Source organism: Arachis stenosperma, chromosome 3, assembly GCF_014773155.1.
Source record: "Arachis stenosperma cultivar V10309 chromosome 3, arast.V10309.gnm1.PFL2, whole genome shotgun sequence".
NCBI lineage: Eukaryota > Viridiplantae > Streptophyta > Magnoliopsida > Fabales > Fabaceae > Arachis > Arachis stenosperma.
In genome coordinates this window covers 125,903,378-125,920,952 of record NC_080379.1, presented here as the reverse complement: position 1 = coordinate 125,920,952, position 17,575 = coordinate 125,903,378, and positions in this window count along the sequence as shown.

Below are 17,575 nucleotides of genomic sequence, written 5' to 3'. Positions count from 1 at the left end.
CATCTCCTTATTAGAGACATGGAAGAAGAAGTATGAAAGAACTTTGCCACCTTCTAATGGTCATGGCTGCTGCTTGATTCTCCCTTCTTCTTCTTTCTCTTCCCTGTCTTGGAGTAATCTTGGATCTCTTCTCCAGGACATCTTCTAGCCCAAACAGAATCTATGAGTCCTTTGAGCCCAAAAGTTTCCAATGTGTTAAAGGTTGACTCAGTGTATTGACGAGATTTGGCTTGTTGCTTGGCTAAGAATTCAGGGCATTGCTCAAATGGCTTGATCTCAGGATTGAGTGTTGGCAAATTGTGGGTCAAGTACTCCAACCTTGCTTGCATGTTTTCATCATACTCCATTCTTTGTGCATGTCTAACTTCTCCCAAGGTATGATGAACATTCTTCCATTGATACAGGTTGTGACTATATTCCGATGCTTTAGCTTGACTGAAATACAGCTTATCATATGATTCCTTGAATTCTTTGTATTGCTCTTTCTGCCCTTCAAGGATCTGTGCTTGAAACTCTTGCTGCTGAGTCATCATTTGTTGTTGCCATCTCTCTTGTTTCTCCTCCATTTGATGCTGCCAAGCTTCTCGTTCTTCTTTTTCTTTCAAGAGTTGCTCCATGAATTCAGGATGGGGCTCTAGATATTTCTCTTGGCTTTCCTGATTTTGGCCTTGTTGGATCTGCATGAGTTGATTCTGACCTTGTTGAGCCTGCATGAGTTGCTGAGATAATTCTTCAATTGATCTTTGCAATTGGCTCATATCTATGGCATCATAAGCCTGATTTCGTCCTTCCTCTCTTTGTGATCTCCTTTGTCTAGGAGCTACTACCCCTTCTTGGTCTTCTTCTTCATTAATTCCCTCCATGCTCTTCTTGGTAATTCCTTTTCCTACTTTCACTTTTGTTGTGTCCTCATCTTCAAAGATCACGTTGGCTTTGTTACATAGCCTGAGAATGGTACTTGGATGTCCAAGACCTTTTGATTTGCTTGTGCTATTTGCCATTTCTTGAATACTGTCAGCTATGAGTTGTGCAATGTTGATCTCACCTCCATGCAAGATGCAGTATGTCAAGAGTGCTCTTTTGATTGTGACCCAAGATGCATTTCCAGTAGGAAGGATAGATCTCCTTACTATTTCATACCATCCCTTAGCCACAGGAGTAAGATTTATCCTCCTTATGTGACTTGGAACTCCCTTTGAGTCTCTTTCCCAATCTGTATTTTCCATGCATAGCCCCTGCAGAATTTCATCAGGATTGTTTTCCCGTTGCAATCTGGCCTCATAACTAAGCTCTGGATAGGTTATGGTTCTCAACTTGAGAGCTCTTGTGATAGCAGCTGGGCTAAAACTCACTTCAACCCCTCTGACATAACTTGTGTAGGAAGTACTATTTTTGCTTTCTTTTGCAGCATTTGCATAGAACTCCCTAATCATTACTGCACTGATGTCAGTCAGAGGAGCACACAAGAGTTCCCACCTTCTTTCTCTAGTAATCTGCCTCATGATGGGGTATTCTCCTTCCCTCAAATCAAGGCCTTTCTCATAGATAACATTCTTTGCCACCATGAACCTATGATATCTCCCTTCATGGAATTGGGATCTAAACTTTCTTGCATCAAATGATGGAGGTTCGGTTACCATAGGTTCTTTTCCGGCCTTCTTTGTGAGCTTGAGGATGCCATTGAAAATTAAAGTGAAAAGAAAGAGGAAGTAAGAGTAGAAGAAATATATGTTGTGTTTGGGGTGAACTTTGGTTCGGTTTTGATGTGTGAGGTAAGGGAATTATGTTGGCTTTGGAAGTGGAATAGAGTGTGGTTTCATATGAAAGTAGCTTGAATAGGAATGTGGATGCCGTGTTGATGCAACGGCTATTAATAGGCCATGTTTCCAAGCCTTTCAACAAAACCACAATGAATGAATGAGGAGGGGACCGTGAGTGTTCATGAAGGGCTGAGATTGGTTTGCTCATTCAAAGAATGCATGAGATGGACGGCTTGCATGCATGGTTGAGGCTTGACGAGGATCCTCCTCCCATTGGCTGCATGCACTTCGGTGTCCAATGTTGCATGCATGCAATTTTGTTCCCCATGAGCACGTTCTCCTAGGCACATGTGACCTTCCTCACATAGCTCCTCCTAGCCGTGGCCCTTCCTTGAGTTTTGTCTTAATTCTTTTTCTCCTGCAAAAATCAAGACAGCTAGCCTTAGATCATTAATATGGCCGTTGGCAATTAATTTGTATTTAATAGGAAAAGAATTATTTTGTTTTGTTTATTATTATTTAAAATAATTTTTTTTTTGTCAATTATGCCCCTTAATTAAAGATGTTAAAAGTTGGTGAACACCAAACTTATCCTTTATTTAGGGGATGGCTTAGCAATTGCAAACCATTCTCACAATTGATGTATTTTAAAAGAGATATTGGTATGATCCCTTGTCTGTATGGTTTTGAGTTCATGATTGGAAAATAATCCTCTGAACATTGTTGCACATGCAGACACCAAACTTAGTGTTTGGTCATATGCGTCATTAAAAGAATTATGCATATGTTCTAAAAGACAATCCTCTCTTTTTTTTTTTTGAACAATGAACGTGGGTGTACCTTAAGGTACACCAAACTTAGAAGTTTGCCATGTGCTTCAAAATGATATATGCATTTACCAGGCATGAAAATTCAAGATCATATTCAGAGGGATCATAGCTTATTAAATAAGAGAAAACAGAAATCTTAAACCATGGGTTGCCTCCCATGAAGCGCTCTTTTATTGTCATTAGCTTGACATTAACCTCCCTTTAAGGTGGTTGATGTTGGTGATGTCTCAGCTTGTCACCTCTCACTGTCAACTTTCTCTGTGTGCTTTGATGCTCAATTTCCATATGCTCAAGAGAAAGAATTTGGTTGACAGTGTAATAATCTTCTGCTCCCTGCTGTTGGTATATTAATTGCACCTTATCACCCTTAGAAAATCCTTCAGTTGGGATTTTCTTATTCTTCCACCCTTTGTGAGCCTTTTTCTTGTTCTTTACCTTTTTCTTGCTTGTTGATCTTTTTTTCTTGACAGTTACTTGAGTTGTGTTGCTTTCCTTCTTGCTGATCACCCCTGCTTCCTTGTGAATCCCCTTTCCTTCTTGTATCTGTTTGTTTTTCTGTTCCATTTCCTTTTCAGTTGATTGCTTTGGAAGGAGATCATCACTCATTCTACTTGTTTCTTCATCCCTTTGTAATTCTGGGAAGACTTTCAGGATGATGCTCTCCTCATGCATCCTAAGGGTTAACTCTCCTTGCTCTATGTCCACAATGGCTCTAGCAGTGGCTAAAAATGGTCGACCAAGTATTATGGAATCATTTCCATTTTCTGAAGAATCCAGGATCACAAAGTCTGCTGGATAGATGAACTTGCCAACCTTAACTAAAAGGTTCTCAATCAGCCCCTTAGGATAGACTATTGATTGATCCACTGGTGGACGAAATTGTGATTCTTGATTAGTGGCTCCTTGGCATGTGCCAAAAAGTTAAACTAACTCAACTAACTGATTACTTCCTTTTCACAATTCCGTTCAACTAACCAGCAAGTGTACTGGGTCGTCCAAGTAATACCTTACGTGAGTAAGGGTCGAATCCACAAAGATTATTGGTTTGAAGCAATCAATATTTATTTTATTAATCTTAGTCAGGATGTCAATAGGATTATTTGGATTAAAAGTGAAATTACTGGATTTGATTATCAAAATAAAAGAGGGAACAATGTTACTTTGATTTGCAGCACTGGGGAATATGTTGGAGTTTTGGAGATGCTTTGTCCTTTGAATTTCTACTTTTCCTTGGAGTCCTCTTCTCACACGCCTGGTTCCTTCCATGGCAAGCTCTATGTAGGGTGTCACCGTTGTCAATGGCTACTTCCCATCCTCGCAGTGAAAACTATGCTCACGCACTCTGTCACAGTACGGCTAATCACCGGTTGGTTCCCGCTCCTACTGGAATAGAATCCCTCTTTTGCGTCTGTCACTAACGCCCAGCAGGTTAAAGTTTGAAGCACGTCACAGTCATTCAATCCTGAAATCCTACTCGGAATACCACAGACAAGGTTTAGACTTTCCGGATTCTCATGAATGCTGCCATCAATCCGGCTTATACCACGAAGATTCTGTTGGGGAATCTAAGAGATATTCATTCAATCTGATGTAGAACGGAGGTGGTTGTCAGGCACACGTTCATGGGTTGAGGAAGGTGATGAGTGTCACGGATCATCACCTTCTCCACAGTTAAGCGCGAATAAACATCTTAGATAAGAACAAGCGTGTTTGAATGGAAAACCAAGGAATTGTATTAAATCATCGAGACGCTGCAGAGCTCCTCACCCCCAACAATGGAGTTTAGAGACTCATGCCGTCAAAAAGTATGTAATTCAGATCTGAAAATGTCATGAGTTGCAAGATAAGTCTGTAAAAGTTGTTTAAATAGTAAACTAGTAACCTAGGTTTACAGAAAATGGATAAACTAAGATAATTGGTGTAGAAATCCACTTCTGGGGCACACTTGGTGTGTGCTGGGGCTGAGACTAATGCTTTCCACGTGTGGAGGCCTTTCTTGGCGTCAAACTCCAGGTTTTGACGTGTTTTGGGCGTTCAACTCCGGATCATGACGTTTTTCTGGCGTTTAACTCCAGACAGCAGCATGTACTTGGCGTTCAACGCCAAGTTACGTCGTCTATCCTTGCGCAAAGTATGGACTATTATATATTGCTGGAAAGCCCTGGATGTCTACTTTCCAACGCCGTTGAGAGCGCGCCAATTGGACTCCTGTAGCTCCAGAAAATCCATTTCGAGTGCAGGGAGGTCAGGATCCAACAGCATCAGCAGTCCTTTTTCAGCCTAAGTCAGATTTTTGCTCAGCTCCCTCAATTTCAGCCAGAAAATACCTGAAATCACAGAAAAACACACAAACTCATAGTAAAGTCCAGAAATATGATTTTTGCCTAAAAACTAATATTATTTTACTAAAAACTAACTGAAACATGCTAAAATCTACATGAAATTACCCCCAAAAAGCGTACAAAATATCCGCTCATCACAACACCAAACTTAAACTGTTGCTTGTCCTCAAGCAACTAGATGAATAAAATAGGTTCTAACAGAAATTAAGAAGTAATAATATTTTAGAGTTTTAAATGAAGCTCAGGTTCGTATTAGATGAGCGGGGCTTGTAGCTTTTTGTCTCTGAACAGTTTTGGCATCTCCCTGTATCTTTTGAATTTCAGAATGATTGGCATCCTTAGGAACTCAGAATTCAGATAGTATTATTGACTCTCCTAGTGTAGTATGTTGATTCTTGAACACAGCTATTTATGAGTCTTGGCCGTGGCCCTAAGCACTTTGTCTTCCAGTATTACCACCGGATACATAAATGCCACAGACACATAACTGGGTGAACCTTTTCAGATTGTGACTTAGCTTTGCTAAAGTCCCCAGTTAGTGGTGTCCAGAGCTCTTAAGCACACTCTTTTGCTTTGGATCACGACTTTAACCACTCAGTCTCAAGCTTGTAACTTGGACCTGCATGCCACAAGCATATGGTTAGGGACAGCTTGGTTTAGCCGCTTAGGCCTGGATTTTATTTCCTTGGGCCCTCCTATCCATTGATGCTCAAAGCCTTGGATCCCTTTTTTATTCTTAGCTAGTGCTCATGGCTTGTTTTTTTTTTTTTGACTGCTTTTTCTTGCTTCAAGAATCAATTTCATGATTTTTCAGATCATCAATAATATTTTTCGTGTTCCTCATCCTTTCAGGAGCCAATATTCATCAAATTCAAAGTACAATTTATGCACTGTTCAAGCATTCATTCAGAGAACAACAAGTATTGCCACCACATATAATTAATTATAGTCTTTATTACTAAGAACTCAAAAATATAAATTACTTCTTTATTCTAAAAAAAATCTACTACTTTATTCATGCCTGATGATGATGAGAAAAATAAATTATAGCTTAATTGGAAATAAAATCAAAATAGATATGCTAAGTACTACTACTCCTATATAACTTCTAAGGTAAAATCTTATAATAATACTATCACAGAGTTAAAGCTGGAATTAGAACTTAACAACCTGTATTTTGGGAAGTGGATGTTCCTTTAGTCTGTGGGATGCCTTCAAGAATTAATTTCTGATGCTTCAGCTCCCTTAAGTTCACATCCTTGCTCTTCCTGTTCTCTTAGGTGCCATGATCTTAATGAGTTTTAGCTCAGTGATCATGGCAAATCACACCAAACTTAGAGGTTTGCTTGTCCTCAAGCAAAAGAAAGGAAAGGAGAGGAGTAGAAGGAGAGGTATTTCATAAAAAGATAAGATGAGTTGAAAAAGATATTAAAATTGTTTGAAAAGAATTGGATTGGAAAAAGATTTGTGTTTATAAATTAAGATACATTTGATATTTTTGAAAAAGGGATTTTAGAAATTAGGGTTCTTAGAAAACCAAATTGATTTTGAAGGATGATATTTTGAAACATGTTTATGCAAGAAATCATGAATTGAAACTTAAAAATTTAGAAAAATTGTAAAGAAAAACGAATTTTACCTCCTCCCCACCATCCTGGCGTTAAACGCCCAGGATGCTAGCAAACTGGCGTTAAACGCCCAGAAGGTGCATCTTTCTGGCGTTTAACGCCCAGAAGATGCTCCTTTCTGGCGTTTAACGCCCAGATGGCTACCCTTACTGGCGTTAAACGCCCAGTGGGAGCTTCTTTTGGGCGTTTAACGCCCAAAGTATTTCTTACTGGCTTTTTCATGCCAGTGAGCTTCCAAATTTCCTTGTAACTCTGTGACTTCAACCAATTGCTATTTCACCTTTTGAAGATACTTGGACTCAAACCTGTAAAGAAAATCAATACGAATAAAATTAAATTTTGTGATTGGCTGGGTTGCCTCCCAGCAAGCGCTTCTTTAATGTCTTTTAGCTGGACTGAGTTTTAATCAAGTCTCAGTTTTGAGCATTCTTGCTCAAAATTGCCTTCAAGATAATGTTTGACTCTTTGTCCATTAACAATGAACTTTTTGTTAGAGTCATTATCCTGAAGCCCTATGTATCCATATGGTGATACGTTTGTAATGACATATGGGCCTCTCCACCGGGATTTTAATTTCCCAGGGAATAATTTGAGCCTAGAATTGAATAGCAGAACTTTCTGCCCCGGCTCAAAGACTCTGGATGACAATTTCTTATCATGCCATCTTTTCGCTTTCTCTTTGTAAATCTTTACATTTTCGAAAGCATTGAGTCTAAATTCCTCTAGCTCTGATTCGAGACTCTCAGCCATATTGACCTCTCTTACCATTGAGTCAATTATATCAACACTCATGCAGTCATTTGGGGTGTCTGGATGTTGCATGGCTTTAACAACATTCAGCTTGAACTCTTCCTCATTGACTCTCAAGGTTACTTCCCCTTTTTGGACATCAATGAGGGTTCGGCCAGTTGCTAGGAAAGGTCTTCCTAGAATGAGAGTTGCATTTTTGTGCTCCTCCATTTCCAGCACCACAAAGTCAGTAGGAAAGGCAAATGGCCCAACCTTGACTATCATGTCCTCAATCACGCCTGATGGGTATTTAATGGAGCCATCAGCAAGTTGAAGACATATCCTGGTTGGTTTGATTTCTTCAGTTAAACCAAGCTTTCTGATAGTAGATGCAGGCATTAGGTTGATACTTGCTCCAAGATCACATAAAGCTTGCTTGGTGCAAGTGCCCTCTAATGTGCATGGTATCATAAAGCTCCCAGGATCTTTAAGCTTCTCAGGTAAGCTTTTCAGAATGACTGCACTGCATTCTTCAGTGAGGTAAACTTTTTCAGTTTCCCTCCAATCCTTCTTATGACTTAAGATCTCTTTCATGAACTTAGCATAAGAGGGTATTTGCTCAAGTGCTTCTGCAAACGGAATCTTTATTTCAAGAGTCCTGAGGTAGTCTGCAAAGCGGGCAAATTGCTTATCCTGTTCCGCTTGGCGGAGTTTTTGAGGATAAGGCATTTTGGCTTTGTATTCCTCAACCTTAGTTGCTGCAGGTTTATTACCTACAGAAGTGGGTTGGGAAGCCTTTTAGAAGGGTTGTTATCAGCACTTGTATGTGACTGATTCCCCACTGGTATTTGAATGCCAGTGGTGGGAGCTGGAGTGGCGTTAGACGCCCCTTCCTTGTTTGTTACTGGCGTTTGAACGCCAGCTTTGTCCCTTTCTGGGCTCGGACTGTCTTTAGGAGGATTCTGAGTATCCACTTGTTCATTTCTTGGTTTCCTGCTGCTTTGAAGTGAGGTATTTAATGTTTTCCCACTTCTTAATTGAACTGCTTTACATTCTTCTGTTATTGTCTTGACAGTTGTTTTTCTGTCTGCTTTAATTGTACTTCCATGTTCCTGTTAGCCATTCTTGTTCCTGTAATATTTCCTTGAATTCGGCTAGCTGTTGAGTTAGAAAGTCCAATTGCTGATTGAATTCATTAGCCTGATCCACTGGACTGAGTTCTGCAGTTACTGTTTTAGCTTCTTCTTTCATGAAAGATTCATTGCTTAAGTACAGATGTTGATTTCTGGCAACTGTATCAATAAGCTCTTGAGCCTCTTCAATTGTTTTTCTCATATGTATAGATCCACCAGCTGAGTGGTCTAGAGAAATCTGAGCTTTTTCTGTAAGCCCATAGTAGAAGATGTCTAATTGCACCCATTCTGAAAACATTTCAGAGGGGCATTTTCTTAGCATCTCTCTGTATCTCTCCCAAGCATCAAAAAGGGATTCATTATCTCCTTGTTTGAAGCCTTGGATGTTTAGCCTTAGCTGTGTCATCCGTTTGGGAGGGAAATAGTGATTCAGGAATTTTTCTGACAGTTGTTTCCATGTTTTATGCTGTTCTTAGGTTGGTTATTTAACCACCTCTTAGCTTGATCTTTTACAGCAAATGGAAACAGTAGTAATCTGTAGACATCCTGATCCACTTCCTTATCATGTACTGTATCAGCAATTTGCAGAAATTGTGCCAGAAACTCTGTAGGTTCTTCATGTGGAAGACCGGAATACTGGCAGTTTTGCTGCACCATGATAATGAGCTGAGGATTCAGCTCAAAGCTACTAACTCCAATGGAGGGTATACAGATACTACTCCCATATGAAGCAGTAGTGGGGTCAGCATATGACCCCAGAGTCCTCTTGGACTGTTCATTCATACTTACTTCCATAATGGAATACAAGTTGAGAATTTATATGTTAATTTAAAAAAATGGAATAAGTAATAACAATATAAAAAAAAAGAGTTAAAATATATATATATATATTTTTTTAATTAATTTTTTTTTTAAAAATTAAAATAAAAACGAAATAAATAAAAGAAAGTGGAAATATTTTAAAATTGAAAATTGAATTTTTATAAATGATTTTCAAAAAAAATAGTTCAAAATTAGTTAGAAAAACAAAAATTTTTTTGAATTTTGAAATTTTATGATGAAAGAGAAAAACACACAAAAGACACAAGACTTAAAATTTTTAGATCTAATGCTCCTTAATTTTCGAAAATTTTGGAGGGAAAACACCAAGGAACACCAAACTTAAAAATTTTAAGATCAAGACACAAGAAAAACTCAAGAACACTTTGAAGATTCACAAGAACACCAAGAACAAAAGAAAGAACACCAAACTTAAAATTTTTAGAAAACTTTAATAAAATTTTCGAAAATTGTAAAAAGATTAACAAGAAAACACCAAACTTAGAGTTTGGCACAAGATTAAATCAAGAAAAATTTTTTTTTTTTTTTTGAAAAAAAGATTTTCAAAAGTATTGGTGCTCCCTTATCAAGAATATGACCCTTCTATTCTAGCCAAATGGTCAAAAAGGGTAACAAATTGTTATGAATGGGTATATTCCTCTTAGAAGACTAATACTTTGGATTAGTATAAGAAAAACGAGAAAAGCCACAAAACAAGAAAAATTAAAGATCAAACAAGAAAAATAGACAAGAACAACTTGAAGATTAAGGAAAAACAAAGAACAATAACACGAAAATTTAAAGAAAAATATAAAAGATGCAATTGACACCAAACTTAGAACAAGACACTAGACTCACGAAAAACTAACAGTTAATAAGGAAAAAGTAATATTTTCGAAAAATATTTTTGAAAAGGGAATAAAAGACTCAAATTTAATGACTCTGTAGCATCAATACTATATTCCTAATCTAAGAAATAAAATAAGCCTTTAATTGTTCAAACTCAATAATCCCCGGCAACGGCGCCAAAAACTTGGTGGACGAAATTGTGATTCTTGATTAGTGGCTCCTTGGCATGTGCCAAAAAGTTAAACTAACTCAACTAACTGATTACTTCCTTTTCACAATTCCGTTCAACTAACCAGCAAGTGTACTGGGTCGTCCAAGTAATACCTTACGTGAGTAAGGGTCGAATCCACAGAGATTATTGGTTTGAAGCAATCAATATTTATTTTATTAATCTTAGTCAGGATGTCAATAGGATTATTTGGATTAAAAGTGAAATTACTGGATTTGATTATCAAAATAAAAGAGGGAACAATGTTACTTTGATTTGCAGCACTGGGGAATATGTTGGAGTTTTGGAGATGCTTTGTCCTTTGAATTTCTACTTTTCCTTGGAGTCCTCTTCTCACACGCCTGGTTCCTTCCATGGCAAGCTCTATGTAGGGTGTCACCGTTGTCAATGGCTACTTCCCATCCTCGCAGTGAAAACTATGCTCACGCACTCTGTCACAGTACGGCTAATCACCGGTTGGTTCCCGCTCCTACTGGAATAGAATCCCTCTTTTGCGTCTGTCACTAACGCCCAGCAGGTTAAAGTTTGAAGCACGTCACAGTCATTCAATCCTGGAATCCTACTCGGAATACCACAGACAAGGTTTAGACTTTCCGGATTCTCATGAATGCTGCCATCAATCCGGCTTATACCACGAAGATTCTGTTGGGGAATCTAAGAGATATTCATTCAATCTGATGTAGAACGGAGGTGGTTGTCAGGCACACGTTCATGGGTTGAGGAAGGTGATGAGTGTCACGGATCATCACCTTCTCCACAGTTAAGCGCGAATAAACATCTTAGATAAGAACAAGCGTGTTTGAATGGAAAACCAAGGAATTGTATTAAATCATCGAGACGCTTCAGAGCTCCTCACCCCCAACAATGGAGTTTAGAGACTCATGCCGTCAAAAAGTATTTAATTCAGATATGAAAATGTCATGAGTTGCAAGATAAGTCTGTAAAAGTTGTTTAAATAGTAAACTAGTAACCTAGGTTTACAGAAAATGGATAAACTAAGATAATTGGTGTAGAAATCCACTTCTGGGGCCCACTTGGTGTGTGCTGGGGCTGAGACTAATGCTTTCCACGTGTGGAGGCCTTTCTTGGCGTCAAACTCCAGGTTTTGACGTGTTTTGGGCGTTCAACTCCGGATCATGACGTTTTTCTGGCGTTTAACTCCAGACAGCAGCATGTACTTGGCGTTCAACGCCAAGTTACGTCGTCTATCCTTGCGCAAAGTATGGACTATTATATATTGCTGGAAAGCCCTGGATGTCTACTTTCCAACGCCGTTGAGAGCGCGCCAATTGGACTCCTGTAGCTCCAGAAAATCCATTCGAGTGCAGGGAGGTCAGGATCCAACAGCATCAGCAGTCCTTTTTCAGCCTAAGTCAGATTTTTGCTCAACTCCCTCAATTTCAGCCAGAAAATACCTGAAATCACAGAAAAACACACAAACTCATAGTAAAGTCCAGAAATATGATTTTGCCTAAAAACTAATATTATTTTACTAAAAACTAACTGAAACATGCTAAAATCTACATGAAATTACCCCAAAAAGCGTACAAAATATCCGCTCATCACAACACCAAACTTAAACTGTTGCTTGTCCTCAAGCAACTAGATGAATAAAATAGGTTCTAACAGAAATTAAGAAGTAATAATATTTTAGAGTTTTAAATGAAGCTCAGGTTCGTATTAGATGAGCGGGGCTTGTAGCTTTTTGTCTCTGAACAGTTTTGGCATCTCCCTGTATCTTTTGAATTTCAGAATGATTGGCATCCTTAGGAACTCAGAATTCAGATAGTATTATTGACTCTCCTAGTGTAGTATGTTGATTCTTGAACACAGCTATTTATGAGTCTTGGCCGTGGCCCTAAGCACTTTGTCTTCCAGTATTACCACCGGATACATAAATGCCACAGACACATAACTGGGTGAACCTTTTCAGATTGTGACTTAGCTTTGCTAAAGTCCCCAGTTAGTGGTGTCCAGAGCTCTTAAGCACACTCTTTTGCTTTGGATCACGACTTTAACCACTCAGTCTCAAGCTTGTAACTTGGACCTGCATGCCACAAGCATATGGTTAGGGACAGCTTGGTTAGCCGCTTAGGCCTGGATTTTATTTCCTTGGGCCCTCCTATCCATTGATGCTCAAAGCCTTGGATCCCTTTTTATTCTTAGCTAGTGCTCATGGCTTGTTTTTTTTTTGACTGCTTTTTCTTGCTTCAAGAATCAATTTCATGATTTTTCAGATCATCAATAATATTTTTCGTGTTCCTCATCCTTTCAGGAGCCAATATTCATCAAATTCAAAGTACAATTTATGCACTGTTCAAGCATTCATTCAGAGAACAACAAGTATTGCCACCACATATAATTAATTATAGTCTTTATTACTAAGAACTCAAAAATATAAATTACTTCTTTATTCTAAAAAAAATCTACTACTTTATTCATGCCTGATGATGATGAGAAAAATAAATTATAGCTTAATTGGAAATAAAATCAAAATAGATATGCTAAGTACTACTACTCCTATATAACTTCTAAGGTAAAATCTTATAATAATACTATCACAGAGTTAAAGCTGGAATTAGAACTTAACAACCTGTATTTTGGGAAGTGGATGTTCCTTTAGTCTGTGGGATGCCTTCAAGAATTAATTTCTGATGCTTCAGCTCCCTTAAGTTCACATCCTTGCTCTTCCTGTTCTCTTAGGTGCCATGATCTTAATGAGTTTTAGCTCAGTGATCATGGCAAATCACACCAAACTTAGAGGTTTGCTTGTCCTCAAGCAAAAGAAAGGAAAGGAGAGGAGTAGAAGGAGAGGTATTTTCATAAAAAGATAAGATGAGTTGAAAAAGATATTAAAATTGTTTGAAAAAGAATTGGATTGGAAAAAGATTTGTGTTTATAAATTAAGATACATTTGATATTTTTGAAAAAGGGATTTTAGAAATTAGGGTTCTTAGAAAACCAAATTGATTTTGAAGGATGATATTTTGAAACATGTTTATGCAAGAAATCATGAATTGAAACTTAAAAATTTAGAAAAATTGTAAAGAAAAACGAATTTTACCTCCTCCCCACCATCCTGGCGTTAAACGCCCAGGATGCTAGCAAACTGGCGTTAAACGCCCAGAAGGTGCATCTTTCTGGCGTTTAACGCCCAGAAGATGCTCTTTTCTGGCGTTTAACGCCCAGATGGCTACCCTTACTGGCGTTAAACGCCCAGTGGGAGCTTCTTTTGGGCGTTTAACGCCCAAAGTATTTCTTACTGGCTTTTTCATGCCAGTGAGCTTCCAAATTTCCTTGTAACTCTGTGACTTCAACCAATTGCTATTTCACCTTTTGAAGATACTTGGACTCAAACCTGTAAAGAAAATCAATACGAATAAAATTAAATTTTGTGATTGGCTGGGTTGCCTCCCAGCAAGCGCTTCTTTAATGTCTTTTAGCTGGACTGAGTTTTAATCAAGTCTCAGTTTTGAGCATTCTTGCTCAAAATTGCCTTCAAGATAATGTTTGACTCTTTGTCCATTAACAATGAACTTTTTGTTAGAGTCATTATCCTGAAGCCCTATGTATCCATATGGTGATACGTTTGTAATGACATATGGGCCTCTCCACCGGGATTTTAATTTCCCAGGGAATAATTTGAGCCTAGAATTGAATAGCAGAACTTTCTGCCCCGGCTCAAAGACTCTGGATGACAATTTCTTATCATGCCATCTTTTCGCTTTCTCTTTGTAAATCTTTACATTTTCGAAAGCATTGAGTCTAAATTCCTCTAGCTCTGATTCGAGACTCTCAGCCATATTGACCTCTCTTACCATTGAGTCAATTATATCAACACTCATGCAGTCATTTGGGGTGTCTGGATGTTGCATGGCTTTAACAACATTCAGCTTGAACTCTTCCTCATTGACTCTCAAGGTTACTTCCCCTTTTTGGACATCAATGAGGGTTCGGCCAGTTGCTAGGAAAGGTCTTCCTAGAATGAGAGTTGCATTTTTGTGCTCCTCCATTTCCAGCACCACAAAGTCAGTAGGAAAGGCAAATGGCCCAACCTTGACTATCATGTCCTCAATCACGCCTGATGGGTATTTAATGGAGCCATCAGCAAGTTGAAGACATATCCTGGTTGGTTTGATTTCTTCAGTTAAACCAAGCTTTCTGATAGTAGATGCAGGCATTAGGTTGATACTTGCTCCAAGATCACATAAAGCTTGCTTGGTGCAAGTGCCCTCTAATGTGCATGGTATCATAAAGCTCCCAGGATCTTTAAGCTTCTCAGGTAAGCTTTTCAGAATGACTGCACTGCATTCTTCAGTGAGGTAAACTTTTTCAGTTTCTCTCCAATCCTTCTTATGACTTAAGATCTCTTTCATGAACTTAGCATAAGAGGGTATTTGCTCAAGTGCTTCTGCAAACGGAATCTTTATTTCAAGAGTCCTGAGGTAGTCTGCAAAGCGGGCAAATTGCTTATCCTGTTCCGCTTGGCGGAGTTTTGAGGATAAGGCATTTTGGCTTTGTATTCCTCAACCTTAGTTGCTGCAGGTTTATTACCTACAGAAGTGGGTTGGGAAGCCTTTTTAGAAGGGTTGTTATCAGCACTTGTATGTGACTGATTCCCCACTGGTATTTGAATGCCAGTGGTGGGAGCTGGAGTGGCGTTAGACGCCCCTTCCTTGTTTGTTACTGGCGTTTGAACGCCAGCTTTGTCCCTTTCTGGGCTCGGACTGTCTTTAGGAGGATTCTGAGTATCCACTTGTTCATTTCTTGGTTTCCTGCTGCTTTGAAGTGAGGTATTTAATGTTTTCCCACTTCTTAATTGAACTGCTTTACATTCTTCTGTTATTTGTCTTGACAGTTGTTTTTCTGTCTGCTTTAATTGTACTTCCATGTTCCTGTTAGCCATTCTTGTTTCCTGTAATATTTCCTTGAATTCGGCTAGCTGTTGAGTTAGAAAGTCCAATTGCTGATTGAATTCATTAGCCTGATCCACTGGACTGAGTTCTGCAGTTACTGTTTTAGCTTCTTCTTTCATGAAAGATTCATTGCTTAAGTACAGATGTTGATTTCTGGCAACTGTATCATTAAGCTCTTGAGCCTCTTCAATTGTTTTTCTCATATGTATAGATCCACCAGCTGAGTGGTCTAGAGAAATCTGAGCTTTTTCTGTAAGCCCATAGTAGAAGATGTCTAATTGCACCCATTCTGAAAACATTTCAGAGGGGCATTTTCTTAGCATCTCTCTGTATCTCTCCCAAGCATCAAAAAGGGATTCATTATCTCCTTGTTTGAAGCCTTGGATGTTTAGCCTTAGCTGTGTCATCCGTTTGGGAGGGAAATAGTGATTCAGGAATTTTTCTGACAGCTGTTTCCATGTTTTTATGCTGTTCTTAGGTTGGTTATTTAACCACCTCTTAGCTTGATCTTTTACAGCAAATGGAAACAGTAGTAATCTGTAGACATCCTGATCCACTTCCTTATCATGTACTGTATCAGCAATTTGCAGAAATTGTGCCAGAAACTCTGTAGGTTCTTCATGTGGAAGACCGGAATACTGGCAGTTTTGCTGCACCATGATAATGAGCTGAGGATTCAGCTCAAAGCTACTAACTCCAATGGAGGGTATACAGATACTACTCCCATATGAAGCAGTAGTGGGGTCAGCATATGACCCCAGAGTCCTCTTGGACTGTTCATTCATACTTACTTCCATAATGGAATACAAGTTGAGAATTTATATGTTAATTTTAAAAAAATGGAATAAGTAATAACAATATATAAAAAAAAAGAGTTAAAATATATATATATATATATTTTTTTTTAATTAATTTTTTTTTAAAAATTAAAATAAAAACGAAATAAATAAAAGAAAGTGGAAATATTTTAAAATTGAAAATTGAATTTTTATAAATGATTTTCAAAAAAAATAGTTCAAAATTAGTTAGAAAAACAAAATTTTTTTTTGAATTTTGAAATTTTATGATGAAAGAGAAAAACACACAAAAGACACAAGACTTAAAATTTTTAGATCTAATGCTCCTTAATTTTCGAAAATTTTTGGAGGGAAAACACCAAGGAACACCAAACTTAAAAATTTTAAGATCAAGACACAAGAAAAACTCAAGAACACTTTGAAGATTCACAAGAACACCAAGAACAAAAGAAAGAACACCAAACTTAAAATTTTTAGAAAACTTTAATAAAATTTTCGAAAATTGTAAAAAGATTAACAAGAAAACACCAAACTTAGAGTTTGGCACAAGATTAAATCAAGAAAATTTTTTTTTTTTTTTTTTTTTGAAAAAAAGATTTTCAAAAGTATTGGTGCTCCCTTATCAAGAATATGACCCTTCTATTCTAGCCAAATGGTCAAAAAGGGTAACAAATTGTTATGAATGGGTATATTCCTCTTAGAAGACTAATACTTTGGATTAGTATAAGAAAAACGAGAAAAGCCACAAAACAAGAAAAATTAAAGATCAAACAAGAAAAATAGACAAGAACAACTTGAAGATTAAGGAAAAACAAAGAACAATAACACGAAAATTTAAAGAAAAATATAAAAGATGCAATTGACACCAAACTTAGAACAAGACACTAGACTCACGAAAAACTAACAGTTAATAAGGAAAAAGTAATATTTTCGAAAAATATTTTTGAAAAGGGAATAAAAGACTCAAATTTAATGACTCTGTAGCATCAATACTATATTCCTAATCTAAGAAATAAAATAAGCCTTTAATTGTTCAAACTCAATAATCCCCGGCAACGGCGCCAAAAACTTGGTGGACGAAATTGTGATTCTTGATTAGTGGCTCCTTGGCATGTGCCAAAAAGTTAAACTAACTCAACTAACTGATTACTTCCTTTTCACAATTCCGTTCAACTAACCAGCAAGTGTACTGGGTCGTCCAAGTAATACCTTACGTGAGTAAGGGTCGAATCCACAGAGATTATTGGTTTGAAGCAATCAATATTTATTTTATTAATCTTAGTCAGGATGTCAATAGGATTATTTGGATTAAAAGTGAAATTACTGGATTTGATTATCAAAATAAAAGAGGGAACAATGTTACTTTGATTTGCAGCACTGGGGAATATGTTGGAGTTTTGGAGATGCTTTGTCCTTTGAATTTCTACTTTTCCTTGGAGTCCTCTTCTCACACGCCTGGTTCCTTCCATGGCAAGCTCTATGTAGGGTGTCACCGTTGTCAATGGCTACTTCCCATCCTCGCAGTGAAAACTATGCTCACGCA